The sequence below is a fragment of the Carcharodon carcharias genome, chromosome 15, assembly GCF_017639515.1.
Source record: "Carcharodon carcharias isolate sCarCar2 chromosome 15, sCarCar2.pri, whole genome shotgun sequence".
In the NCBI taxonomy this organism is placed as follows: domain Eukaryota; kingdom Metazoa; phylum Chordata; class Chondrichthyes; order Lamniformes; family Lamnidae; genus Carcharodon; species Carcharodon carcharias.
Genome location: NC_054481.1, coordinates 103,046,473 through 103,073,941, shown reverse-complemented (window position 1 = coordinate 103,073,941; position 27,469 = coordinate 103,046,473). Strand labels below are relative to the sequence as shown.

The window sequence follows — 27,469 nt, the reverse complement described above, 5'->3', positions numbered from 1 at the left end:
TCCCATGATACACAGTGTGCTCTCAGGAAATAAACTTAAAAGATCCTAAATCTTCATTTCAAATCCCTCCATGGCCTTGTAACAGAGCAATATTTTTCATCCATCTGTCATTGCACACATTCTCCATTGGACTACTGCGCTTGCTCCCTAAACCTGGGGAGCCTATCATAGGGAAATCTTCAATTACTATACCCCTGTGATCTAGAACAATCTCCCAAAGTCACCTCCCTTTGTCAGCATGAACCTCCCATGTCTTTAACCATGCCTATCTCACCTCCCGCCTTATTCAAAGTTTTCTCCTTCGCACATATCCTTCCACCTCACACTGCAGACAACTGTGTACTTGTGAATGAGGGCTTCTATAGAAATACCTGTTCCAACGAATTTCAAAATGATGACTTAAATCAATGGTTCGACAACAGAATCCACAACAATAAAACTCTGCAAAATATCTTACCCACCTGAACGCCAAGATTAATTCTTCAAATTTTCACATTTATTGAAGATTTTGCTTTAACAGTTAATTACAGCTATCGCTCATTAAACACTCCTAATGTGTTCCTAAAGAACAGCATGCCAAATAAAAAACACTTTCCCATAAGAATCATATAATAATGGTGGGTTATGTTCCTGACCTGTAATTTTACATTAAAAACCCATTGGCTACTTTGAACCTAACTGGCCCAAAAATCCTGAGCAAGGGCTCAGGAGAGTGGCAGTGAATGAGGCAGCAATCAAGAAACAAGGAGGGAGTCTGGAGATGGAAGTAGCAGTTTGCTTAAAAAAAAGACAGAGCATGTGCAGTTACAATGCGGTTCTTGGCACATGCACAGCAACCATTCTAAAATGAAAATGGAGGCAATGCTAATTGGGCAAGTTCGCCAATTTACAAATAGCACTAAAACGCACTACGAAATGGGCGTTAAATGGGGTAATACATATTATAAATACAACTTCATGAGTTAATCAGTTCAGACATTGAGTAGATTGTGTTCCTATTGAATACAAAAATTAAGACACCTTTATGTCAAAAATTATTTTATTGCCCTATCAACAGCTTTATTTGAACTAATCCTCCAGCTGCATGAGCTGGGCAGCAAGCAATCATACCACCAAACCACTTTAACAAAAAGACACAAATGCAACAAAAGTGAACCAGCCATCACTAATAAATGACTAAAATCAATTATTACAAAGAAAAACTGCCCTTCCTCTATGCTTTACAAAAGGGGAACACTTAAGGGAAATTTTACATGAGGATTGATGTAGCCCAGACATCACTTTCTCAATGAAATATCAAGCACTGGTGCAAGCTGGTTTTCATTTTGCTCCTTCAGCAGTGGAATTATGGTCAGTGCTTCCCTGAAATCTTTTACTCATTAGCTCCAGATATACCATTTTACTCACCATTCTTCCTTCCATCTACATGGAAGTTTAAGAGAGCATAATTTCTACTCTAGCTCACTCTTCATCTGGGCTTTAAAAAAGTAATTCTCCATACACTTCTCGAAGCATATGGTGCAGAATTCAAAACATGCTTTAAATACAGGAGTGTTCAAACCATGAACGTAAACTACTTTAGTCTGCAGGGCCCAGTAATCTAGCCCAAACTCAGACAATTCTTTTTGTATTTATATTTTGCACTCGTTAGTTCCTCCGATTTGAATTTCATGGAACTAATGATTCTGGTTTTTTTCTAGCATTGGTATATTATTGGTAGATAAAACCTCAAACTAAACAAGATCAATTAGTACCAGCAGCTCAAGATATATGTGAAATTAAAAGGAATTGTCAAATAAACTTTACGGCAGCTTGGCTCAGTGGTAACATTCCTACCTCAGAATCAGAAAGTTGTGCATTCAGCCTCACTCCAGACCTGGAGCACATAATCTAGACTGGTACTAGAAAAATACCAAGGGACTTCTGCATTATCAGAAGCCTGTTTTTCCTAAATGAGACATTGCTGCTTTTTGAAGTAAAGGGTACAAAAGATCTCTTGGTATTATTGGAAGAGCAGCTTATCCCAATCCCTAGCCTAAATTTACTCCTTAACTAACATGAAGAATGGACTAACAAGTTATTCAGCTAATTGTTGCAGGCCCTTTGGTTGCAATGCTTCCCTACATAACAAGAATAACTACACTTCAAAAGGAATTTACTGTTGAGAAGAACTTTTCTTAATGTCCTGTTGGATGTAAGATTTGCTATGTAGATACAAGTTCTTTCACATGTGACTCATGAGGTTTCATAATGGTTCATGGAAACATAATAAAAACATGGACATCCCTGCACCAAGGTGTGTATTAGTAGTTGATGTACTTTTCTCCATTTCACCTGCAAAGTGAGAGTAATAATTATTTTGTCAGGGTCAGGGTTCATCTTAATGTATTGTTTCAGTTTAAAGTTTGCTATCTAATAAATGATTCCACCATCCACCCTCCCCACCACTTCTGACCTCGAGTAATTCCCCATTCACAATTTGATCTTCATCTCATTTATTAATAGTAGCTCTTCACTGTTTCATCTCACTGTTCTAGATGTGCCGTCCCACACAAAGGTTATGTTGAAACCTGGACCCAGCAAATCATTTCTGAATCTAGCTCTTTAACTCCCTTGATCTTTTCTTTCTCTTAGTATCATCAAGCTTTTAAAACCCAAACTTAGTGTCACCTAACCACTGCTTTGTTGACATCTGTATTCTCTCCTATTCTTTTCAACATTGATGGCGTTTTGCACTATGATGGTTTGTCTGTGTTTCTCAATAAAGAGGGTCAGAGGGCAGGAGCTAGTTATACATCTTCTTTGGGGCAAAGACCTTTATTCAGCTCCCCCACACTTAAGGAAACACGCCATGCAATGTTGTCACTACATTTGAGAAAGGGTAATGGTGAGCTTATGCAGTTTTTGTTATATTTAGTGGGAACCCTGTGCCACTGGCTCTTGCTGCACAGATCTTACACTGCTAGCAACAACCCCAAAGTAAAACACTGGATTCACTGAAAGTCAGCTGTGGAAAGACTCATTTAACAGGGCATTCTTGGCAACAACCCATAAAGAATCCAGTAAAGTTACTTTGAGGATTGCCAACAGCTGAGCAAAGCCCACACGCTGGGAGTCAGCGGCACTAATATGCTGCTAAACACAATATGAAAACAGCTTTAGTTTATAACATGTGTCCTCCCAAACCAGGTTTGCGCTTGGGGAGAGAACAACGTAACAGTAGGTTGAATTACTGACTTGGTAGGAACAGCTTGAAGTTTGAATCAAGAGGATTAGGTAAAAAGTGTAACTGTACAGCATTAAAGCAGATTAGCATGTGAGAACTTTTCAATGGTAAATTGATATTGAAGCACCAAATGAGCCCAAAGACGAACACTAACATGAGCCAAGATAGCAATCTGGTGTTACAGTTTTCTTACATTTGAAGATAAAGATACAGGGACTTCAAAGATTGCATATATGACACCGGACCTTTGATATAGGTCAATTATTCACTGGGAAAAGAAGAGCTGAACAACAAATCTAACCAACCGTTTCCTTTGCACAATTTATACACATGACCCCTTTTCCTCCTCAACCTTTAAGTGATAATTATGCTATTTGTGACTTACAGAAAATATGACATTACAATAAATCTATTTGGTGATAGGATAATCCAATAACTCTCAAGCGATGTAGCTGCAAGTACAATTAGATCAGCCCTTCCATGGAATTATGAACATCCAGCCCACAACCCCATTATTACTTATTGCATTTTGCCCGTTATTGCCTTGATAACTTTCCCCTTCCTCTCTTGAAAGGGCTAGGGTTGGATGGTGCCAGTTACAGGTGTTAAGTCAGGCTGAGGAGGATAGTCAAAAATGGAGGGCATTGCAGCCAAGGTCAAGTCTGTCCTAGCCAAACATTTGCATATGCTCCGAGCATCCCTGGTTGATTTTTCCCCTCCCTGGGTCAGGGGCAAAGTGATTATTTTAATTGTCCTTCAGGTGCAGAATATTAATATTGTAAACATAGAGAATTATGAAATACTTCCAATATTGGCCACCTAAATGTGTAATTTAAACATTCAAATAGAAATACACCATGAAATACCAGTAAGTCACCCTTCCAGTGAAGTGACAATACCAGGTTTATAGAATACGCAATTAAGTTACAAGGTAAGTTTGTCATCAGAATTGGCTTTTCCCATCAAATCAACAGGATAGGGATGGTTTCTTACAGTGTTTTATTTTAAATCTGTTTTGAAAAACAGCTCAAGGCTTTTTATAGAACTAATTCAAAAACTCCTTTGCATCACCTACAATCTTGCGCTAAATTCGCAGATTTTGAAGTAAATTTTTTGGACCTCAAGTATAAATTAATTTCAAACCATTTTTTAAAAAGAGTTAGACGTCTGAAAATTATTGCATATTGGGTATACCTGGAAGATCCATGAGCTGTTGAGCAGTTTTACATGTGCAGATATTTACATAGGATATACGCACAGCAAGAGGCCATTGGGCCCGAGTCCATGCCAACGTTTATTGTCCACTCAAGTCTTCTCCCATCTTTTCTTATCTAAGTGTACAATCGTAATCATCTTCCTCATATGCTTGCCTATGATGTTTGGCTAGGACAGCATCTATACTATTTGCTTTAACCGCTACCTGTGGTAGCAAGTTCTACATTCTTACCACTCTTTGAATGAAAAGATTTTTTCTGAATTCCCTGTTGGATTTCTTGGTGACTATCTTATACTGCTAGTTCTTTTTGATACATTGATCTGCTGTCTATAGAGTTACTTTATTCCTGAGCAGTGGCAGCAAATTTTGGGCACCCCAAAAATACCAAGGAGTCTGATGAAGTAGAATAAAATCTTACGATCCATAGGCACTAATAAAGCCATTTCTCTTACTGAGATCGAATTTCTACTACTGATTGGAAAAAGCTTTAAGCAAGACCAAAATTGTAAAAAATACAATTTTTTGGAACTATATTTTGCTGTAAGTACCATATTTATCAACCACTAAATTACCCTTTATTCACAGACTGCTAAGTAAATAAATGTTATTACCAAGCCATCAGCGACCAGAACACGAACACAAACACAATTTCTCACAAAAGCTTTGAATAGATTTCAAAACAAATTATACTTGCAAGTACACTTCAATCAACTCCAACAAACCACAATTAACGTAAAGGATTTGTTTTTTTTTATGTTTAATAATTGATAAAGCAATGAAGTGTAATTCGTGTCACTGTAACACACCTTTCTTCTCTGAATTATTCATTCCTTGAAACAATACATAATTTGCTTTTTCCCCCAAACCTGAATAAAATCCTTCCTAATTTCGTCAAATTCGCAACATGACCCCTTCAAAAAAAAGGACTGAACAAAACTGGAATCTGAAGATCCCAACATATTAACAATCGATTTAAATCCCAACCCCGCCCCCCACCCCATCTAAAATTTACCGTCGAAATGAAAAAAAAAAATTTTCATTTTATTTTATGGATGCTCTCCTCACGATTACAGTTAAAAGTCGATTCAACGTGTAGAATTTATTTGTTTCGTTGCGAAAACGGGAAAGTCGAGCTTCCCAACTTTCAAAATCGGACGAAGTTTTTATGTTGGAAAACGTTAAAAAAAAGGGGGAAAAATGTGCCACAGGCATAATGCGAAACATTGGAAGGATATAAATCTGGGAACAGTTATTGTTTGAGCTGGAGGACAAAAGAGGTTTCATGTGAATTTGAAAACACTGAAAATAAAAAAGTACTTCTTAAATGAAGAATGTCCAGTGATGCTCGGTTACCTGTTGGGAGGCGGCCACGGATCCGGCTCCGGCTGCTGGAGTCTCTGAACCGGATCGGCTCCGGATCCGGCTCTCTGGATCGCTTGGCGCGGGGTTAAAGTTGACTCTCCTGCTTCTGGTCGGGGGGCTGAAGGAGCCCAGAGTCGGAGCGGAGGAGTGAACCGGGACTGGGACTGGGATGAGGAGGAGCCGGGATTGAATTCGCCTCGAAAGCCGCTTGTCCTCCCGACGCGCGGAGCGGGAGGACGAGTGGGTCTGACACACACACACACACACACACACACTTTCCAAGTGACAGGACCGGACCGCGCGAAAGGAGGCGGATTAATGGCGAGCGGTGGCCCAGGGCCAAAAGCTGAGGTAAAGTGTGTGTGTGTGTGTGTGTGCGCGCGGTCGGGCGGTTGTGGTGTGTGCGGCCGCTTCCAGGGCTCGGGAAAGCGGCTCGGCTTTCCCGCAAGATGGCGCCGGGACGGGAGGTGGCGGCGCCCTGACTGACTCTCCCTCCGTCAGGCCCGGGGCCCCGTGGCTCAGGGGACACTCTGACTGGGCAAACTCACCTCACTCACGCATCCCCCTCACCTCCACCTTCACCGCCAATCATCCCGAGAAGGACAGCAAACTCCTTCCAGATTCACCCATCAGTTATGGGCGCCGTCTTCGTGGAAATTTGCCTTTCAAACTTTTTTTTTTAGAGCCATGTGTTTTTCTGCTGTTAACCCTTTCTCTCCTGATTGAGCTGACCATGCTGGGGGTCCAGCCCCACCTGTCTCCCCGCTCCCTTGCCCCAAATAACCCTTTTTTTTCCACCGGTGAGTGCTGGCTGGATATTCCACCGGGGAGCCATCGCATTCATGGATTCCTCTCCCAACATCCATACCAGGCTATTTTCCAGCACTGGTCACTCCAAGAATGTTGAAGCCCATTGTAGTATCCCTCCAGCTGTCAGAGGTGAGATCAGCTAACTCTGCACAACCAAGTAATGTACCAGAGACCATCCTAAGCTTCATGGCTTACCCACACCCTAGCTAATCCTTCTTTCCATTGAGCTGTTCACAGGCAATAACTTGTGTATTTTCATCACCATTACCAACAAGTCATTCAAAGATGCGTTTGATCGTGATTTATCTTGTTCTGTCCTGTATTATAAATAAACGGTATACTGAGTATATAGTCTTTTGTTTTATTGTCAATGTTCTTTGTCTTCATGCATGACTTTAGTAACCAAATATATTTCAAAGGATTATTTATATCATTCTTGCTACCATCCAAACAAAAATAAAAACACCTGCATGCTGCAGTCACTTTAGCGTTAGTGATCCTCAAGAGTGAAAAAGTGTTTACTTGCATGTTGTTAAACTATTATTACTTCCTGTGTAATTGCTGGAGTAGCAGCTCTGTTCAAGACACTTCAGGCATCACTCTTGTTACACATTCAAATATCTGTCATACCTGCATGTGTTTGCCTCAGATTTCATATTCGGAAAAGAACAAATCACAACAGACCACATAGATTACATACCAATCAAAAGCAGGAATAGTGGGAATGGACACTAACAATTGAACTACAATCAATCATTGATAAGTGACCAGCTGTCATAAAACAAGTAGGAAGAAGAGAATTGGAACCAATGAAACTGCTGAAAAATGTTGACAGTCATTTCTACCACTTTTCCTCCTCAGTAACTGATTACACAGAATTGAAAAGAGGGTTCTCTAACATAATTTACCCATATGCTTGCCTTTGTTTGAAATGTTTCTAATAGGTTTCCTTAACTCCAGCAATAAGAAGTTTGTGCCTCATTTAGGTACCTAGAATTAGATTCCTAGGTACCTAAATGAGTTACCTAGGACTCTAAAGGCAATCATCTTGTGAGTTACATGAAAAGATTCAAAGTGGTAGTAAACTATAACTGCTAAAAATCGACTAGTTTGACATTATCACATTGCCATTTGTGGGTCTTTGCTGTGTGCAAAGTGGCTGCTGCATTTCATACAAGACATACGACATAGGAGCAGGAATAAGCCAAATGGCCCCTCGCATCTGCCCCAACATTTAATAAGATCACGGCTGATCCTCAAACTCAACTCCACTTTCCTGCCCAATCCCCAAATCCCTTGATTCCCTTAAGAGTCCAATAATCTAACAATCTCCAGAACCAGGGGTCACAGTCTGAGGATATGGGGTAGACCATTTAGGACTGAGATGAGAAATTTCTTCACCCAGAGAGTGGTGAGCCTGTGGAATTCGCTACCACAGAATGCAGTTGAGGCCAACTCATTGTATGTTTTCAAGAAGAAGTTAGATATAGCTCTTGGAGTGAAGGGGATCAGCGGATATGGGGAGAAAGTGGGAGCAGACTATAGAGTTGGATGATCAGCCACAATCATAGTGAATGGCAGAGCAGGATCGAAGGGCCGAATGGCCTACTTTGGCTCCTATTTTCTATGTTTCTATGTTAATCTCAGCCTTGGATATGCTCCACAACTGAACATCCACACTATGGGGTAGAGAATTCCAAAGATTCACAGCCCTCTGTTGTTTGTAACAGTCACCACATTTCAAAAGTACATTAAATAGGCTGTAAATTGGTTTAGGATGTCCTCAGATCACGAAAGGTGCTCTATAAATGCAAGTCTTTCTTTTCTCCTGACAACTGCCAGTAGATTTGAATGTTGCTGTTTGTTTGGATGTATTTAAAAATCCATTTGAGTGCTTTCTATTTAAAGCTTGGAATTTAAATGGGAAATGCAAACGTCTGGAAGTCTATGTTTAAATTACCTGCATGAATCACAAGCATTAACAAAATCCTGCAAATAACAGGGATTCATGAGTATTGATAACACTGCAAACGAACATTTCTTGTTAGATTTTTTGAACACATTGTAAAATTTAATAACTGTGTACAATATTGTTGAATTGCCCAACATTATGCAATTCAAAATAAAGTTGGAACAAAATGCATATATTTTTCTATAGAAAATGTTTATATCATTTTATTTTTGTCTTACTGTTCTGATTAAATAATTAGAACTGCAACAAACATTTACTTTCATTGTGAACACAGTTGATAAGTGCTCAAGGGTGAAACTGAGCTGTATGGTCAGGGCAGGTGCAGGTTTGATCCATGCCTGCACTGTTAGCAGATTTTAGTTGCAGCTGCACAATTGGTTTCAACACCATTGGGGGGCTGGGAGAAGTGAAAATAAAATCAGCCATGGGCTCTGCCTCTGATCACTAAAAAGCGACCCCTACAGGAAAGCATGCTGTGAATATTGAGTGGGAATGAGATTATGCTGAACTGTGAAGACCTCATCTACTTACTGCCTAAGCTCATGTTTGAAGAAATCCACTTGGACAGGGTAAATGAGAAAATTGAAGAAAAAAAGCACTATAAAGATCAATTTCAGTCCACCATCAAAAGTGGGGAAAGTGAGAGAATAGAGGGAATAATGTTCCTCCAAAGAGCATAGAGACAAGGAGAAACAGTCATTAATACTTCACAAATCTAGAATTCTGTGAAGATATTGATTGAATTTTTTTAAGAAGATGTTTGATAAGCTTCCACACATATAAAAAAACTTATATGGATGAACACTTCTTACAGGTAAAAGAGCAATTTACTTGTACTTTTTTCAATTTAGTACACTGTATTCGCTGCTCACACTGTGGTCTCCTCTACAGTGGGAGACCATAAACAGATTGAGCAATTGCTTTGCAGAACACCTCCATTCAGTCTGCAAACATGGCCTTGAGCTGCCAGTTGCCTGTCATTTTAATTCTCAACTGCACTCCCATTCTGATCTTTCTGTCTCTGTTCCAGTGAAACTCAATATAAGCTCGAGGAACAGCACTTCCTATTTTGATTAGGAAATTTACTTCCTTCTGAACTCAACATTGAGTTCAGCAATTTCAGATCATAACCACTGCCCCCATTTTTTTTCAGGCAGCATCTATTGCTAATGATTCTGCTATTGCCATTTACATCTAGTGAATATTTCCAGCATTTTCGCTTTTTACTTCAGATTTCCAGTAACTGCAGTATTTTATTTTTATATTAGTCCTTCCCTGCACCTTTTCCAGCATGGCTACATTCTTCCTGCAAAGAGGGATCTAGGTCAAGGTGTGGCCTGACAAGTGGTACAGAGATGTCAATATTGTAGAGGTATTGATAGCACTGGATAGAGAGATTGGGGAAGGCAGTCAAGCTGCTTTTATATTGTGCAAGGTTTTGTGTTAATGCTGCTATTATGTAGGATTTGTGTAGCTGGTGGCAACACAAAGCAAACTTGTCAAATTGGGAAGAGCCAGTTTCCTTTGGTGTTGCTTGTGGCTGTGCATTGGTATTTGGCAGCACAAGTGTGGCATGAACACAATATGAAACAAATGAAGAGGACACTCAGTGGAGTGCACACCTGCATCAACCTGTGTTAACCTAGCGTTATTACAATTACGCTGCTCTTCCTTGAGGCTTTTCCCTTCCTAGTTAATTGTCTGTAACTATAAAACTGAAAAAATAAATCTTTTTATTAGGAGTTTTCATCTCACTGAGGAGGTTCCAAGCCAATCCACATGAACAATCTGCTCTGAAAACTCTGCTCACATTTTGATAGCTGTGACAAATACTGCCACAGCAGCTGAGACAATCCACGACATTCTAAAACAACCCAAAACATGCTAAAACAGCCCACAGCATTCAAAAAGAAAAACCCACCTTATCTCCCAATGTTAATAGATCCTTTGAAAAAAATTCAGATCCAGATCCGCATCTTCAACAAAACTAATCAGTTCTTCCTTGGGCCATATGCTATCTGTGTAGCAAGTTTTTGTTTTGAAATCCATCAATTTGTTTTTGAAATATGTTTACAGACCAACAGACCAACAAACAGGGGCAAAACGTTACCTACACCCACCTTGGTGTTCTTTAAATGATAGGACCAAGATGTCATAGTAGGGGACAGGGTAATTGTGCATGACTCTGAATGAAGAGTGCTTGATGACCTTTTCTCCCTTCAGACTTCCTTGTTGTCTCAAATCACACCACTTGATGTCAACATGACAAAATTTGTAATTCACGAAACCCTTGTCCATACAAACAGTGACCTTTGTATATGTGTTTTTAAATAAGATCCCAGCTTTTTTTTTACACTAGATAACCATCGAGGTTTGCCACTCCCAGGATGGTCTGCATAGAACATTGGAAAAAAGGAGTGATACCAGTGCAGAGGAGACACAGTGAGGCTGATTGTTAAACCCACTGAGATGATTGGAACTGTGTTTATGTTTCTGGAATGCAGAATGTAGAAATATGTTTCATTTTTTTTTGTATTTAATTGAAAATACATGCGAGTTGACAGCTTTGAAAAACCCCAGCTGCTGTGAGAAATTCATGGTAACTCTGGTATGCTCTGATGTATTGAGTCCTGCCCTGTATGAGTTCTACTACTGACTTTGGTTGTCATGTGCCCCTAAACATGTACAGGGCTTCCTCAGCCTCCATTCTGCACATCATCAGAAGAGAGAGTGGAGAGATAGAGACTGGTTATATCACAAAACTACTTTATTCCCTTTTTAAAAAATAGTTTCTCTCCCATGGTACTGTTCACAGACTAGTTCCAGCATCAGGGGACAGGTCAGGTCCTAGCAGTGACTGGCAGCAGATCTGGGAGTCAGATGGCGGACCACTCCAGAGATTGAAGAGTGACAGAGGGGAGAGGATAATCAGGATGTGCGAGGAGCAAGAACACCAAAGACCACTGGGTGGACAGTACAGTCACACTGATGGGTCTTACATGCACAGTAGCCCCAAAGACATTGGGGAAAAAAAGCTTAGTAAATATTAGTTGCTTAGAAAAAAGGAGAAAAATACAAGAGGATGGAAAACAAAGGAAGGCCCATGATAGGTGCAGGATGATCAATATGGAATCATAAAGTATCTCTGCAGGAGATGAGAAATGTTGAGGAATCAACAGTTCCATGTCAGGAATCACCAAAATTGCAAGGTTAAGGAGTAGAATTAAATGCAAGGAAATCAAAAACTTTCATAACATCTAGACTTTGTCAAAATTTGCTTGAGATATCTGATTGGTTTCTGTATACACCCAAGAAAAGCACTATATATGAGTGTGTTGTTTGATTGGTTGCTTTAGTGAAATCAGGGCCAATGACTTATTACACTCTACAGGCATATCAAGTAGATAGACTCAGACTCAGATTGATAACTTCAATTCTTTATCCTCATCAAAACTCCCAGGTTAGATTCTGTGTGGGTTAGGTACAAAGTAAAATTCCCTCTGCATTGCATCATCAAGCACTCCCAGATCAGGTACTGAATAGGTTAGATGCACTATAAAGCCCACACATAAATAATGGTCAGTGAAGGTATGTAGCAGAGAACACCCAGTTCCTGAGAGATCATACTCCATCAAGGAGAATATTCATTGATTGTATTGAAGCACCTTGGGATCCATGTGTAAAAGTGGAATCTGATTGCACTTTTTGTGATGGCCATTTTGAAATGTTTTGTAATGTTCTTCCAGATATTTTATGAATAAAGTATATTTAAAAAAAAAACATCTTCAAGGGAAAAAGAAAAGAAAATTGCATAGGAAAATTAAATTTGCAAACACAAGGAATTTGTTTAGTGTAATCAACTGGAGAATGGGCATTATTTGAACAACTGTGATTAGCAGGTGGAGCTGCGATAAGCCGGCGTTGAGTGATGCTAAGCACACAGCACTTTGCTGACAGGCAGACAAAGTGCAGACTTTGTATATGCACTGAACCAGTAGCCCAGCTCTTGACAAGCCCTTTAACAGGACAAGTACAACATGGACTCTAGGAGGCATCTGACATTCTTAATTTCTTTGTGAGTTGTTGTGTTTGCTTGCAGGGAATCGGGAGCAAAACACTGTCACAGTGTAGGTGCTGTCAACAGCCTGCCACCTTTCTAATCTTTACCTTGTTTTCTTTCTCACTCAGCAGTTATATGCTGCTCTCAGCTCATCAGTCATTGGCTGAACTCACGGGAATGGAAACATTGCGTGCAGAGGATAACTATAGCATAACGTGGTGAGGGCATAGCTACAGAGAGGCTGGGATAACTTATAACCTGATAACTGATAATGGGCATGTGTTCCACATAGCATAAGATCTGGAAGTGTTACCTGATAATAGCTGGGAACTTATATATGACGAAATAGCTGCATGCTTTTTGGTACAGAAAAGTAGCTTGGGCCATGTTTACAGGAGGTGAGTAGTAGGGAGAATATTGCACACAGGCTAATAATATGTTACATAAAGGATAACATAGCTGGGAGTATGTTATATTCAGGTAAGCAGATGTTCAGAATAATAGTTGTGTTTTTTTTATGTATTCATTCAAGGGAGGTGGGCATCGCTGGCTAGGTCAGTATTTGTTGCCCATCCCTAAAAGTGGTGGTGAGACGCCTTCTTGAACCAGTCCATGTGGTGTAAGTATGCCCACAGTGCTGTTAGGAAGGGAGTTCCAGGATTTTGACCCAGCGACGGGAAGGAACAGCAATATAGTTCCAAGCCAGGATGACTTGGAGAGGAACTTGCATGTGGTAGTGTTCCCATGCATCTACTGCCCATGTCCTTCCAGGGGTAGAGGTCGCAAGTTTGGAAGGTGCTGTCGTAGAAGGTTTGACAAGTTGTTACAGTGCATCCTTTATATGGTACACACTGTCAGTGGTGGAGGGAGCGAATGTTTAAGATGGTGGTTGGGGTGCCAATCAACTGGACCGCTTTGTCCTGGATGGTGTCAAGCTTTTTGAGTGTTGTTGGGGCTGCACTCATCCAGGCAAGTATATTCCATCACACTTCTGACTTGTGCCTTGCAAATGGCAGATAGGCTTTGAGGAGTCAGGTGATGAGTTACTCCCTGCAGAATTCCCAGTCTCTGACTTGCTTTTGTAGTTACAGTATTTATATGGCTGGTCCAGTTCAGTTCCCGGTCAATTGTAACCCTAGGATGTTGATAGTGGGACATTCAGCGATGGCAATGCCATTTACTGTCAAGGGGTGATGGTTAGATTCTCTCTTGTTGGAGATGGCCATTGCCTGGCACTTGAGTGGCATGAATGTTGCTTGCCACTTGTCAGCTCAAGCCTGGATATTGTCCAGGTCTTGCTGCTTGCAGGCACGGACTGTTTCGGTATCTGAGGAATCAAAGTGGTACTGAACATTGTGCAATCATCAGTGAACCTCTCCACTTCTGACCTTATTATGGAAGGAAGGTCATTGATGAAGAAGCTGAAGATGCTTGAGCCTAGGGCACTACCCTGAGGTACTCCTGCAGTGATGTCCTGTGACTGAGATTATTAGTTTCCAATAATCACAACCATCTTCCTTTGTGCTAGGTATGATCCAACCAGTGTAGAGTTTTTCCCCTTATTCTCATTGACTTCAGTTTTGCTGGGGCTTCTTGATGCCACAATTGGTCAAATGCTGCTTTGATATCTAGGGCAGTTACTGTCACCTCGCCTCTTGAGTTCAGTGTGTTATAGGTTCAGGATAACATAGAGGTGGGTGTCTGTCCCAGTTGATTACTGGAAATCAATTACCTTTAGAACAGGATAATAGTTGGAATGAGTTCTGATGAACAATTTCCACTCAGAATGTTAAGATGTCTTCCTATTTTCATAAGCTGCCAGTCTTCCTGTGCATTTCCATTTTTATTCTGATGTTTTTCTGAGACAGTTTCAGTTATTTTAATCTTGACTGCCAACCTTCATCAGCCCACTCACCTGCCCCCCTCCCCAACTAGTACACTCTAATCAAGGCATTGGTGAGACTGCACCTGGAGTACTGTGCACAGTTTTGGTCCCCTTGAGGAAGGATGTAGTTGCATTGGAGGCAGTTCAGAGGAGGTTCACTAGATTGATTCCAGAGATGCGGGCCTTGTCTAATGAGGAGAGATTGAGCAGATTAGGTCTATACTCGCTAGAGTTTAGAAGGATGAGAGGAGATCTATATAAAATGTTAAAGGGGATAGACAAAGTAGATTTGAAGCGGATGTTTCCCTTGTGGGGCATTCTAGAATGAGAGGCCATAGTTTTAGGCTAAGGGGTGATAGATTTAAATCAGAGATGAGGAATTACTTTTCTCAAAGGGTTCTGAATCTATGGAACTCACTACCTCAGAGTACAGTGGATGCTGGGACTCTGAATAAATTTAAGGAAGAGATAGACGAATTTTAATTAGTAACTGGTTGAACAGTTATGGGGAGAGGGCAGGAAATTGGAGTTGAGGCCGAAATGAGATCAGCCATGATCGTATTGAATGGCGGGGCAGGCTCGAGGGGCTGAATTGCCTACTCCTGCTCCTAGTTCTCATGTTCTTATGTTCTTATCCACCAGCAAAATTGTACATTTACAATAGCCATGTCAGTGTTTATAAGGATACATTGAAGCAAACCTGTTGTGCTGTTAAGCAACTGCCCCTACTTTCATGTCCTTTGTTAAAAAGCTTTCAGCTGCAAAATGTGATTCTGTAGTGCCTATAGTTTTGGTGTTATGGGTGCATTTGGTCTGAAAATGCTGCCATGCCACACATGCACACTCCCGGTGTGGCTCACACCAGACGTCACTTTGGAGAGATTAGTAGTGCGAGCTTTCAGAGTGTGTGCTGGAATATGCAGAGTAGATACGTAGCGATGTCGGTCAGTGTGTAAAGCTAACTAAAATGATCTAGATTTTGGTGTTTTGGGGACAATTTCAAAGCTTGCAGGTGACAAAATTTGGGAGAATTGTAAACTGTGAGGAGGGCAGTGTAGAACTTTAAAAGGACAATGACACATTGGTGGAGTGGGCAGATAAGTGGCAGATTAAGTTCAATGTGAGAAATGTGAAGTGATACACTTTGGTACGAAGAACATGGAGAAACAGTATATTCTGCACCCGTACTCGATTCCTTCAATAGTTGAGCCACCAGGTTAAACGAGAAAGGCTGGCTGCTGGGTGACAAGAGCTATCCACGCAACACCTGGCCTATAACTCTGTTGTACAACACAGCCACACATGGCCAACTTGCTCATAATGACAGCCATGCTGCCACAAAAAGCACCTACACCTGATTTGGTCTCACCTCAGTGGAATAGATCTTTGGCCGGTCTTAGGCACAGCACAGGTTCAGTGAGGTGTATTCAAAATGACTGGAAATTTGGACCCTCCATTTCTTATTCTCTTTCTCACCCATTTGAGGGTTGACTTTCTTAAATAGATTCCTCACTGCCTGTAATAACAACAACTTGAAGTTAAACAGCACCTTTAACATAGTAACACATCCCAAGGCACTACCGGGATGTGCCGGCAGACCACATTACTTGTTGAAACTTCTCCAGTTTACTCATGAAATTGTTGCAACTGTCGAACTCCAGGGACGTGAAGATGGCAAGGAATTGCTTTTTTGTATTAACTGGAGTGCTCATCATAACTATCAGAAGCTCAGGAAGGCTGCAAATGGATCATACAGAAAGCATGAGATAAAGAAACACAAAGCAGGTCATAGACAATTTGAGCAGAAAAAATGGTACAGAATTTGTTGACCAATATAAACTCAGAATTGGAAGAGAAATGGACTTTAGTACAGGAAAAACCACTCCTGAAAAAATATGTAGGAAGGTAAAGCTGGCAATCCAGTAGCACATAGTCAGGGAATGGGCAGCGGTGAGCCTCATCTACACATGTTTGGCAAAAGTAACATTGAAATGCTAAACACAGCTAAAATATAGCCATTAATGGAGGCAAAGGAAGTTGTATTATGGCAGAGAGGCAATCAGGGAGGGGAGAGGTGAAGCATAGCAATAGATAGACATGAATTCATACCCACAGCAAAGTAACACACCAGTCCCAGAGCCATGCATGAAACCTCACAGATAGCATGCCATATACTAAAAGTTCTAATAATACTTTCAAAATAATATCAAATAAAAACACTGTATTAAACATACTCATCTCTGAAACTATTTCACTGAGTGCAAAATATAACATCTTCTGGTAGATCCTGCAAGCGGTTAGAAACACTGGTGTGGGCCTGAGAGGAGGTTTCAAAATTTGTGCCACTGGCTGAGGTTACACTTGGTGTGAGTTTGCTGACGTCACCACAAAATTACCAACGTAATGACATCACTTTGCAATCACCAATGCCTGATGCGTGATATTTTCACAATTCCCTATTGTTATGATCCTAGACCAGACCCTCAAGGTTTTGTAACATCCAGTTAGGGACTAATAATGTTTTGTTTAGACAAAGTTTGAGATTCAAGGCACTTGTTAAGTGAATAAAGCCACAAGGTATCACATGTTTTGAAAAAACAAAAATAAACTTTACAAGGTCAAAAAGATAAAACAATTTACAATATTTGTCTTATACTCTAACATTCAGGGTTAACGTGATTTAATGGGCAAACTATGGTCGAACACACCACACTGTACAATAAGTAGCAAATGCAACCAAGACAGACCCCACAGATTTCTCAGCAACCAACCAAACAGTGTGAGTCAACCAATTTCATTGAAACCTTGTCTCCCTCACGAGGGATTCCAAACTTTTCACTTTCGAAGATCAAGCCTCTGAATTCCTTCAAAGCTGATCTAACTCAGACTATCTCAACAATTTCACACCTCCCAGGATTTCAATCTCATCTCCCGAGACTTTATTCCCTTAGAATTCCAAGTCTGCACTTCAGCCTCTACTTATTGGTGCAATTTCAGCTCTTTTAACAGCTGGCTAGCTTCACTGGGTTGGCACTGCCCTGGATTTCACCAAGCTCCAAACTCCCCAACTACACCAAGCTGTAAATGGCTCCCAGGGCTTCTTCCGAGCCCTAACCCTTTCCAGCACAGATCCAGTGACCTTTTGCTGCCTACTTAGCTCCCAGGACTTCTCCTGAGCTCTAACTGCACAGAACTATGAAACGGCTCCTGGGACTTCTCTTGAGCTTCAACTACACAGAGCCAGCTAACAGCATCACTTTTGCTGCCTGGAGCCTGCTAACAGCAGCACCTTTTTGGTATGGCCTTTTCCTCTGTTGCAGAACACTCACTCCCCCAACAAACACATAGATAAATTGAAATCCTAGAACTTTCATAAGCTCCACCCATCTCCATGGCAATATAATCTTCCAGGCCTCATTGAATGCTTTAACTCCCAAAACAAAAGAACTCTCTGGGCTGCATTTTTTTGCAAGCAGTGTAGACACTTAATCTCCAGTTCTCCAGCTAAGTTAGTCCACCTGCTGCTTTATGACCTGATCTTTCTAGCTGTTAACCCCTTAAGTCAACATGGCCCCAACCTTTCAGGTGTAGTAGTCTTTAAACTGCTGTAGTTGCATTTATCCCATTTTTTACAGTTAACTTTAATCTTCCCAGATCTAAAAATTACCTCTAAAATATTACTATGAACCATGAGCTAGGTATTTATAACACTATCACCATCTGCTGTATCAAAATGGGTTGGAACTCTAGACAACACCAATTTTGATTCTCCCCTTTTTTACTGTGCTTGTAGAAAAGGAGAATACATTTTCAAAATGTCAGGAATGAATTCTCTGTGGCCTGTGGATTCTGGATTACTTCGGTATGTCGTATTGTCCATTCAATAGTGCATTCCGCAGAGGGCAAGCCTACTTTTATTGCAGAGCTTCTGCTGCATACGCAGGAGCTCAGAGAAGTACCTGTAGACTCAATGTCATCCGCCAAGTTAATGTCTTCAAGATCTTTGGGGGGAAAAAAACCCACAATCACACAAATAAAAAGTTACTGTGGCTGAGAATTTTTCAGGTTATCAAAGCACTCCTGGCTCAGTCTGGGGTTTGACAAATTCCATAAGAGAAACAAGCAGTTTGCAAGAACCCATTTCTCAATTCTGCAACTCAACCTAAACCAAAACAAATGTTACACTCTGTGGAAAAAGCTACTCCTTTATCACTTGGGCTGTTAACACTAACACCAGGCACACAAAGGAGTTGGTGTGACTGCATAGTGCCACAAGTGTTCCCCTAAACCTCTGATCATTGAGGCAAGGCTCCTTTTCTTAAGGATGGCCTTTTTGCATCTTCACCATGTGCTACAGCTTAGATAATTCCTAGGCAAGTAGGGTAGCTGAATGTCATTCCGATTACTGTTCACTTGGCAAGTGTAAAAATGCATCATATTTCCCACGCAGTGCCATGCTGTGTCAAACCCTTGCTCTAATTATAACAACAGTAAATCTTAAAATGCTCACCAGGGCAGAGTCACTTTGGGAAAAGTGACCTATGGAACATTGTGGCAACATCAGGGGCAGGGTGAAGGCTAAACAAAGGCTGCAAACACTTACATACACTAGGCAAGTCACAATTGCTAATATAGCTATAATAGGAAAATAGCTAATGTAACACCTTTATTCAAGAAAGGAGGGAGACAGAAAGCAGGAAACTACAGGTCAGTTAACCTAACATCAATTATAGGGAAATTGCTAGAATCCATTATTAAGGAGGTTATAGCAGGATACTTAGAAAATTGTAATTTGATTAGACAGAGTCAACATGGCTTTCTGAAAGGGAAACCATGTTTAACTAATTGATTAGAGTTTTTTGAGGAAACAACAAGCAAGATGGATAAAGGGGGACCTGTAGGTGCGGTGTACTTTGATTTCCAGAAGGCATTTGATAAGGTACTACATCAAAGGTTACCACATAAGATAAGATTACATGGTGTAGGAGGTAACATATTAGCATGGATAAGGATTGGTTAGCTAACAGGAAGCAGAGAGAAGGGATAAATGAGTCTTCTTCACATCGGCAAGGTGTAACAAATGGATTGCCACAGGGATCAATGCTGGGGCCTCAACTATTTACAATCTACATCAATGATTAGGATAAAGGGACCGAATGTATGGTAGCTAAATTTGCCAATGACACCAAGAAAGGTATGAAAGTAAATTGTCAGGAGGAGGTAGATTGTCTGCAAAGGGATATGGATCGATTAAGTGAGTGGTCAAAAATTTGGCAGTTGGAGTATAATGTTTTATTTATTATCCATTGATGGGATGTGGGCATTGCTGGCTAGGCCAGCATTTATTGCCCATCCCTGATTGCTCTTGAGAAGGTGGTGGTGAGCTGCCTTCTTGAACTGCTGTAGTCCATGTGGTGCATCCCACAATGCTGTTAGGAAGGGAGTTCCAGGTTTTTGACCCGGCAATAGTGAAGGAATGGCAATATATTTCCAAGTCAGGATGCTGAGTGACTTGGAGGGGAACTTTCAGGTGGTGGTGTTCCCATCTGTCTGCTGCACTTGTCCTTCTTAATGGTAGCAGTTGTGGGTTTGGAAGGTGCTGTCTGAGGAGCTTTCATGAGTTCCTGCAGTGCATCTTGTAAATGGTACAGACTGCTGCCACTGTGTGAGGCAGAGAATGAATGTTTGTGGATGGGGTGCCAATCAAGCGGGTTGCTTTGTCCTGGATGGTGTCAAGCTTCTTGAGTGTTGTTGGAGTTGCACTCATCCATGCAAGTGGGGAGTATTCCATCACACTCCTGACTTGTGCCTTGTAGATGATGGACAGCCTTTGGGGAGTCAGGACATGAGTTACTCGCTGCAGAATTCCTAGCCTCTGACCTGCTCTTGTAGCCACAGTATTTATATGGCTCGTCCAATTCAGTTTCTGGTCAATGTTAACCCCCAAGATGTGATAGTGGGGGATTCAGTGATGGTAATGTCATTGAATGTCATGGGGCAATGGTTAGATTCTCACCTGTTTGAGTTGGTCATTGCCTGGCACTTTTGTGGCGCAAATGTTACTTGCCACTTGTCAGCCCAGGCCTGGATATTATGGGAAAATGTGTACTTGTCCACTTTGATGGGAAGAATTGGAAAACAGTATATTAGTTAAATGGAGAGAGATTGCAGAACTTGGTGGTACAGAGGGATATGGCTGTCCTGGTACATCAATAACAAAAAACTAGTGTGCAGGTTCAGCAAATGATTAGGAAGGCAAATGTAGTGTTGACATTTATTGCAAGGAGAATGGAATATAAAAGTAGTTAAGTTTTACTGCAGTTGTGCAGGGCCTTATTGAGACCACACCTGGAATATTGTGTACAGTTTTGGCCTCCTTATTTGAAAAAAGATATAATTGTACTAGAAGCAGTTCAGAGAAGGTTCACCCAACTCATCCCTGGGGTGAGGGGCTTATCTTTTGAAGAAAGGTTGAGCAAGTTGGGCCTATACCCACTGGAGTTCAGAAGAATGAGGGATGACCTTATTGAGACATATAAGATCCAGAGGGGATTTGATAGGGTAGGTGCCAGGAGAATGTTTCCACTTGTGGGAGAGACTAGAACCAGGGGACACAGTTTAAGAATAAGAGGTCTACCATTTAAGATGGAGCTGAGGAGAGTATTTTTCTCTCAGTGGGTTGTTAGTGCATAGAACTCTCTTCCCCGAAAGCAGTGGAGGCTGGGTCACTGAATTTATTCAAGGCTGATAGACAAGGGAATCAAGGGTTATGGGGAGCAGACGACAAAGTGGAGTTGTGACTAAAACCAGATCAGCCATGATCTTATTGAATGGCGGTGCAGACTTGAAGGGCTGAATGGTCTATTCCTGCTCCTACGTTCCTAATTCCCCCTCCTTCTCCTTCAGGTACCTAGCCCTAAGAGGCATTGGTAACCATGGACTTCTATTGGATTGGTCCATAATTATGCTTGACAAAGCACTGCGTGGTTTGCTGTTGCCTTCTGCAGTATGGCTGACCAGGAAATTCACTCTTACCACCTGCCATCAGCATTTTGGAAGGATTTACAAACTGATCGTCAACCTGTTTGGCCAAATTATGAACCCACTTTCCGTGGCCATTAAATCCTGAAGTGGGACATGAACTTAGAGGTAGGGACAACACTACTGCAGCACAAACCTCCCAGCAGTCCACAACTACACAAGCAAAATGAATCAGATTTGCCCCTGAAAGTCAACAAATGAGCTTACCTCTTCAAAGCTTTTCCACCCACAGTAAGTTAAGGGAAAGCCAAGAGTGATAATCTTAATTCATTTTCAGGCTTCTCTCACTGAAGTCAACCCCCTTAAACTGCAAGGATCCCCCCCTTTCTTACTAATTGGGTCCCTCAAAATTGCAATTACAGAATAAAGATAGTTTCCTGCTTCAAGAATCCTACCATCAGGGAGCAGTGGGAACCTTTTTCCTGTCAAAAGGGGTAGGTATCAAGTGTGCCATCCTTTCTTTACAACCAGGAGGGCGGAGGAAGAATATTCGCTGCAAGGCTTAAATCAGGGACTACTCTTCTGCACCCCCTAATGGCTGGAAGAGCAGAGCTGGAACTGATCTGGGAGCATGCCCATTTCTATCGAGTCTAGGGTGAACTGGAGGGCGAGAATTGGACATTAACTATTTCTTGCCTCTTACCAAGTCAGGATGGTTAAGGGTGAGCAGGAGGAAAGAAACTCCATCTTTGAAATATAGAATTATTACTGAAAAGTGTTCACTTCACTCTTGACATTTTAACAACGGTTCAGCAAAATATTGGGAGCAAATAAACATTACTAACCTTGGAAGACAAGAGGCACCAAATTCTGCACTAAAACGCTAGAAATGTAAATAAACACTCACTCCTCCCAAAAAAGTTGCTGACAGCACAGATCAGTTCAGGAAATCAAAAGTAGTGATGCCAATCTTCCCAGGAAACTCAGAAAGCTCACTATAAAATATTTATTTTTCTTGATGTTTTCAAATGAACCATGCAGCTTTTGCTAAAACAACTACGCACATTTATTGCTTCAATAATGTTCATGCCATCACTAATTGGTTGTGTTTTTTTTGCCTTAAATTAACTTATTGCAGTACACCTTACCATCTACTTGGTGCAGTTTCAGTCCCTCCATGTTTTTAAATCCCTCCAAGTCCTCCCCGCTCCCTATCTCTGTAAGCTTCTCCAGCTCTACAACCCTTCAAAATCAAACAATTCAAATAGTGGACGTGCATCATTGGCGGCTGTGCCTTTAGCTGCTTGGGCCCTAAGCTCTGGAATTCACGACTTAAACCTTTCCTCCTCACTCTCGCTCTTTGACACACCATGAAACCTGGCTCTTTGACCAAACTCTCCGTCATCTCTTTTGGTATTTTATTCTGTGGCTTCATGTAATATTTTGGTTGTTGGTGCTGCTGTGAAGTGCCTTAGGGCATTTTACTGCATTGGAGGCACTATATAGATTAAAGCAGGTTTGCCCAACATGCAGCCCACAGTCCACTTTCCTGCCCACCTGGCCTCTCTAACCAGCCCGTGGACCCCACGTTTAAAACATTGGTAAGTGAATTTGAAGATTCTTCAAAGAGTGACAGTTTCTTCAAAACAGTCACAGGCTGTTTTTGCTGTTTCCGGGATCACTAGTGAGCCAATCAGCAACAAATGTGGGAGAGAACCAGACTCTGATTGGAGGAGCTGCTTTCTTCAGCCTGAGGCCTGAAAATATGGCACGACCGCAGCGGTGAGTCCTGCACACGCCACCGAAGAGCCACAGTGAGCCATCGCTGGGTGGCGCCTGGCGACATCTAAGGTCTATAGACCTGCAAATGACTGAGAACCAGTGTTGCTGAAGACTGTGCACATCTAGGGAACTGGTTGGTCACATCTGCCAACAACTGCAGGAGTTGGCACCACAGGGACATGGAGGGCATCCACAGCCAGTAGCCATGAAAGTAGCGGGTATCCCATTTAAGACAGAGATGAGGAGGAATTTCTTCTCTCAGAGGATAATGAATCTGTGGAATTCTTTACTGCAGAGGGCTGTAGAGGCTGGGTCGTTAAATATATTCAAGGCTCAGTTACACAGATTTTTAATCAGTAAGAGAATCAAGGGCTACGGGGAAAAGACAGAAAAGTGGAGTTGAGGATTATCAGATCAGCCATGATCTCATTGAGTAGTGGAGCAGACTCGATGAGCCAAATGACCTGCTTCTGCTCCTACGCCTTATGGTCTCATGGGCAGAATCTTGCCCTTGTCGGGCAGGCTCGGTGGGGACAGGCGGGGGTGGTCGGGAAGCTGACTGCTGCCTGCCGTCGAGGCTGGAAGGCGATTTCACATTGGCGGCCAATTAAGGCCCACTCAGCGTGAAAGGCGAGCAGCAGGGCTCAGTGCTGCCTGTGAGGGCGGAGGGAGAAGGGCCAGCAGGGTGAGGGCGAACTTCATGCATGCATGTGAGTGCACGCTTGATAATCTCCCTGAGGCACAGAGCTGCCTCAAGAAGATGAAGAGCTTTTAAAAAACAAATAAAGAATTAAAAATGTTATAAAACATGTCCCCTTATGTGACTCCAACCATAAGGTAAGGTTGGGCGGGCAGCAAAAAATGTCAGTCAGTTAATACTTTAATGGCCTTAACGGACCGTTTAATTGTTGGCGGGCACGTTGCCGACTCCGGTGTGTACCTGCCGACCAAAATATCACGCGAGTGTGCGTTGATGTCAGGATGCTCGCCCGATGTCAACGCGTGTCATTTTATGCTCGAGCGGGTCGGGCGCGCACCTGCCATCCAAGCTAAAAGTTTTGCCCATGGTCTTATGACCACGGCGCTCAACTTTTACACCGGTGGCTCCTTTCAGGGCTCTACAGGTGAACTCTGTGGGTTATCACAAGCTTCCACCCAAAATGCACCCATGAGGTCACGGATGCCATCTTCGTGAGGGCACACTTTGTGCATTTCACCTGGGAACAGGAGAGCCAGGTTGCAAGAGCAATTGGATTTGCCCAGATCTCAGGTTTCCCACAGATGCAGGGCGTGAGCGACTGCACTCACATGGTGCTCAGCTCTCCGTCGCAACAAGCAGTCAACTATGTCAACCGCAAGGGCTTCCATTCACTGAATTTGCAGCTGGTGTGCAACCACCACAAACGCATCCTGCAGGCCTGCACATGGTTTCCAGGGAGTGTCCATGACTCCTACATTCTCAGCCGGTCACAGATCCCTAACATCTTCCAGAGTCCATAGAGGCTGCAGGGGTGGCTCCTTGGGGACAAGAGCTACCCACAGAGGCCGTGGCTGATGACACCCGTGTAGCGGCCTCAGACTGCTACCGAGCGAAGGAATAATGAGGCTCATGCTGCAACTTGCAATTTGGTGGAGCAGACCATAACAATGCTGAAAGTGATGTTCTGGTGCCTGGACCAGTCTGGTGGAGCTCTGCAATATAGTCCACAGAGAGTGTCACGCATCATCGTCGCCTGTTGTGCCCATTACAACCTGGCACTGCAACAGGGAGAGGAGCTGGCTGAGGAGGACATGGAGGAGCTGGAGGTCTCTTCTGATGAGGAGGATGTTGACGGGTATGAGGGTGAGGAGGTCCTCAAAGGTGATGATGACAATGATGAGGCTCTCGCACTGGCCAGACTAGGCAGGCGTGTTTGGGAGGCCCTCATAGCTGCTAGATTTGTGGAGGATGATGATGACATGCAGTGAGGAGACACCATAGATTCTCACATTGCATCTAAGAACGTTTGACTTCAGTCTGGCTTATGGCAGCACACATACCCTCTGTGATATTGCTCCTGTCATGGAGATGCAGTGGAAGCCCTAATAGTCGCTCGATTGCAGGAGGATGATGACAACCTGCAGTGAGGACACTCCATAGATCTTCACACAGCATCTGAGAATGTCTGACTCCTGTCTGGCTGAGGGCAGCTCATTTGCACTCTGTGATCGGGGTCATATCATAGAGACGCAGCCATGAAACCTTAGAAACACTTGATCCTTTGTCCGCCTTCAGTACCTGAGCCCTTCAGGAGCACAGCATCACCGGACACAAATGCTGAAGAGATGGGAGCCAGACCTTCCTTAAAGGTGCTGAGAGCACACTGAGAGAATGACGGAACTTGGTAACGCCTGTCCACAACATTCTTGCAGCAATAACTAGCACCATCGAGGTGCAGGCATCACTAATGTGTCCAAGGAGTGTGAGGCCGGACCAGCACTTTGGTATGAAGGCTGCACAAAGCACAGGGCAGAGGCCCTGGACTGAGACACCTGCCTTTATCTTGTGGAGAAAAGTTTCACATCTGAATGACAGGAACACTACTCATCAGAACAAGGAGCCATAAGCAGGAAGAGATTCTTGAGAGTTTATTTACAATAGTGAACATTAAATACAAGTGATTAACACCTGTGCCCAGGCTGTACAACTACATCTTCTTAACCTTCCTAACCCTGCCACTACATCTTGGTGCTCCTCGGACATCCACAGTGGAGGTGGAGACAGCCTGCTGACTGCTACGCCCTGTCTGTGGTGACCTTGACAGGCGTCCTCTGGAGGACCGAGACCTGGAGGGCCCTGGCTTGCATTCAGGATCCTGCTGTGCGGCAGTGGGCCCCTCCTCAATCTGTGGAGCTGGAGCTGCTGAGGTCACAGGAGGAGGGGATTTGGATGGGCCAGACACTCCCGGAGTCACCTGGGTGGATGGTCCTGGATGTGCACCTGCTAATCGTCTTCCCAATGGATGCCCAATGGCTTCTGACTGACTCCTTGAGAAAGGGAAGCTGGAGTGAGATCGAGTTGCCCGGCACCCCTCTCATATGCACACTGTTGAAGGCCAACTATGGCGTCAGTGATGGAGTTCAGCCCATGTAGGAGCAACGTCCTGGACCAAGATCTCCATGGCAGCCGCCATACTACCCGTGTTGACCTCGGTGAGTTGGCATGCCGGCGTTATCACAGCCTGAAGGTGTACAGGCTCCTCCATCATGCCTTGCAATCTGAGGAGTGCAGCACTCATCCCTTCCTGATGTTCTTGTGCTTACCTTTGCAGCTCCAGCAACTGAGACAAGACCTAGTCCAGAGGCTCATCATCTGACTCGGACTCAGCAAATCTCTTGCCTCCAGCAGTCCTCCTAGTGCCGGGGACCTGGGAAGTCCCTGCCGCCACCTGCTTTGGATCAGAAAGTGCGACATGCTCATCAGATTGTGATCCTGAGTCTACTCTAAAGCTAGGTCCCACTGAGGTGTGTGTCTCTGCGCTGGTGGAGGGTGTGGGTGAGCGCTGTGACGGGACTTCAGGGAGGGTGCTTCCAGATTCCTCTTCAGAGGTTTCTTGAGGCCTGATTGGAGGCCCTGGCTCATGGACTCTGTTGGCTGTTTCCCAGATGTGCCTACAGAAGCAAGGGGAGATAATTAGTGCATGGCAGCAGTCTGTGAAACAGGGCATATCACTCACAGCATGATTGTCTGATGGATGTTGCACTGCTGGATCCTCACTTGGTAGAGCAGTGCCAACCTGACCATCAGCACAGGAATGGTCCAGATCCTTGCCGGCTAGCTGGATGGCTCTGTTTTTAAAGTCCGTGAAGACCTTGATTTCAGGCATTCCTCCATCGGCCTGCGACCTCTCCTTCTTGTTGTGTGCCAGCTTGTCATGCCTGAATATAGATGGAGAGAGTGTAAGCAGGATGCCTGCCAAACCAGATGATTAGTATGCCTGGCCTGTGTGGGTGGTGAGTGATCCTATGGACAGGATGAGGACAATGAAACAAAAATAAAAATAGCTGGAAAAACTCAGCAGGTCTGACAGCATCTGCGGAGAGGAATACAGTTAATGTTTTGAGTCCATACGACTCTTTATCAGAATGAGGACAATGAAGGTGTGTGAGAGAGTGAATGGTGATGTCCCTTGAGC

At 42.9% G+C, this 27,469-nt stretch overlaps 1 protein-coding gene across 2 annotated transcripts in view; it reads right to left on the bottom strand.

Moving 5' to 3' along the window:
• LOC121288038 (PR domain zinc finger protein 2-like) overlaps positions 1-6,478 on the bottom strand; it is a 167,592-nt gene extending 161,114 nt beyond the window's left edge. Inside the window, exon 1 of one of the 2 annotated variants that reach the window (XM_041206286.1) lies at positions 6,353-6,478. The gene's annotated coding sequence lies outside the window, so the exon portion shown is untranslated. Of the gene's footprint in view, positions 1-5,795; positions 5,922-6,352 lie in introns of those variants that run through there. The other variant, XM_041206285.1, reaches the window with a different exon arrangement.
• Positions 6,479-27,469: the final 20,991 nt, after the last annotated feature.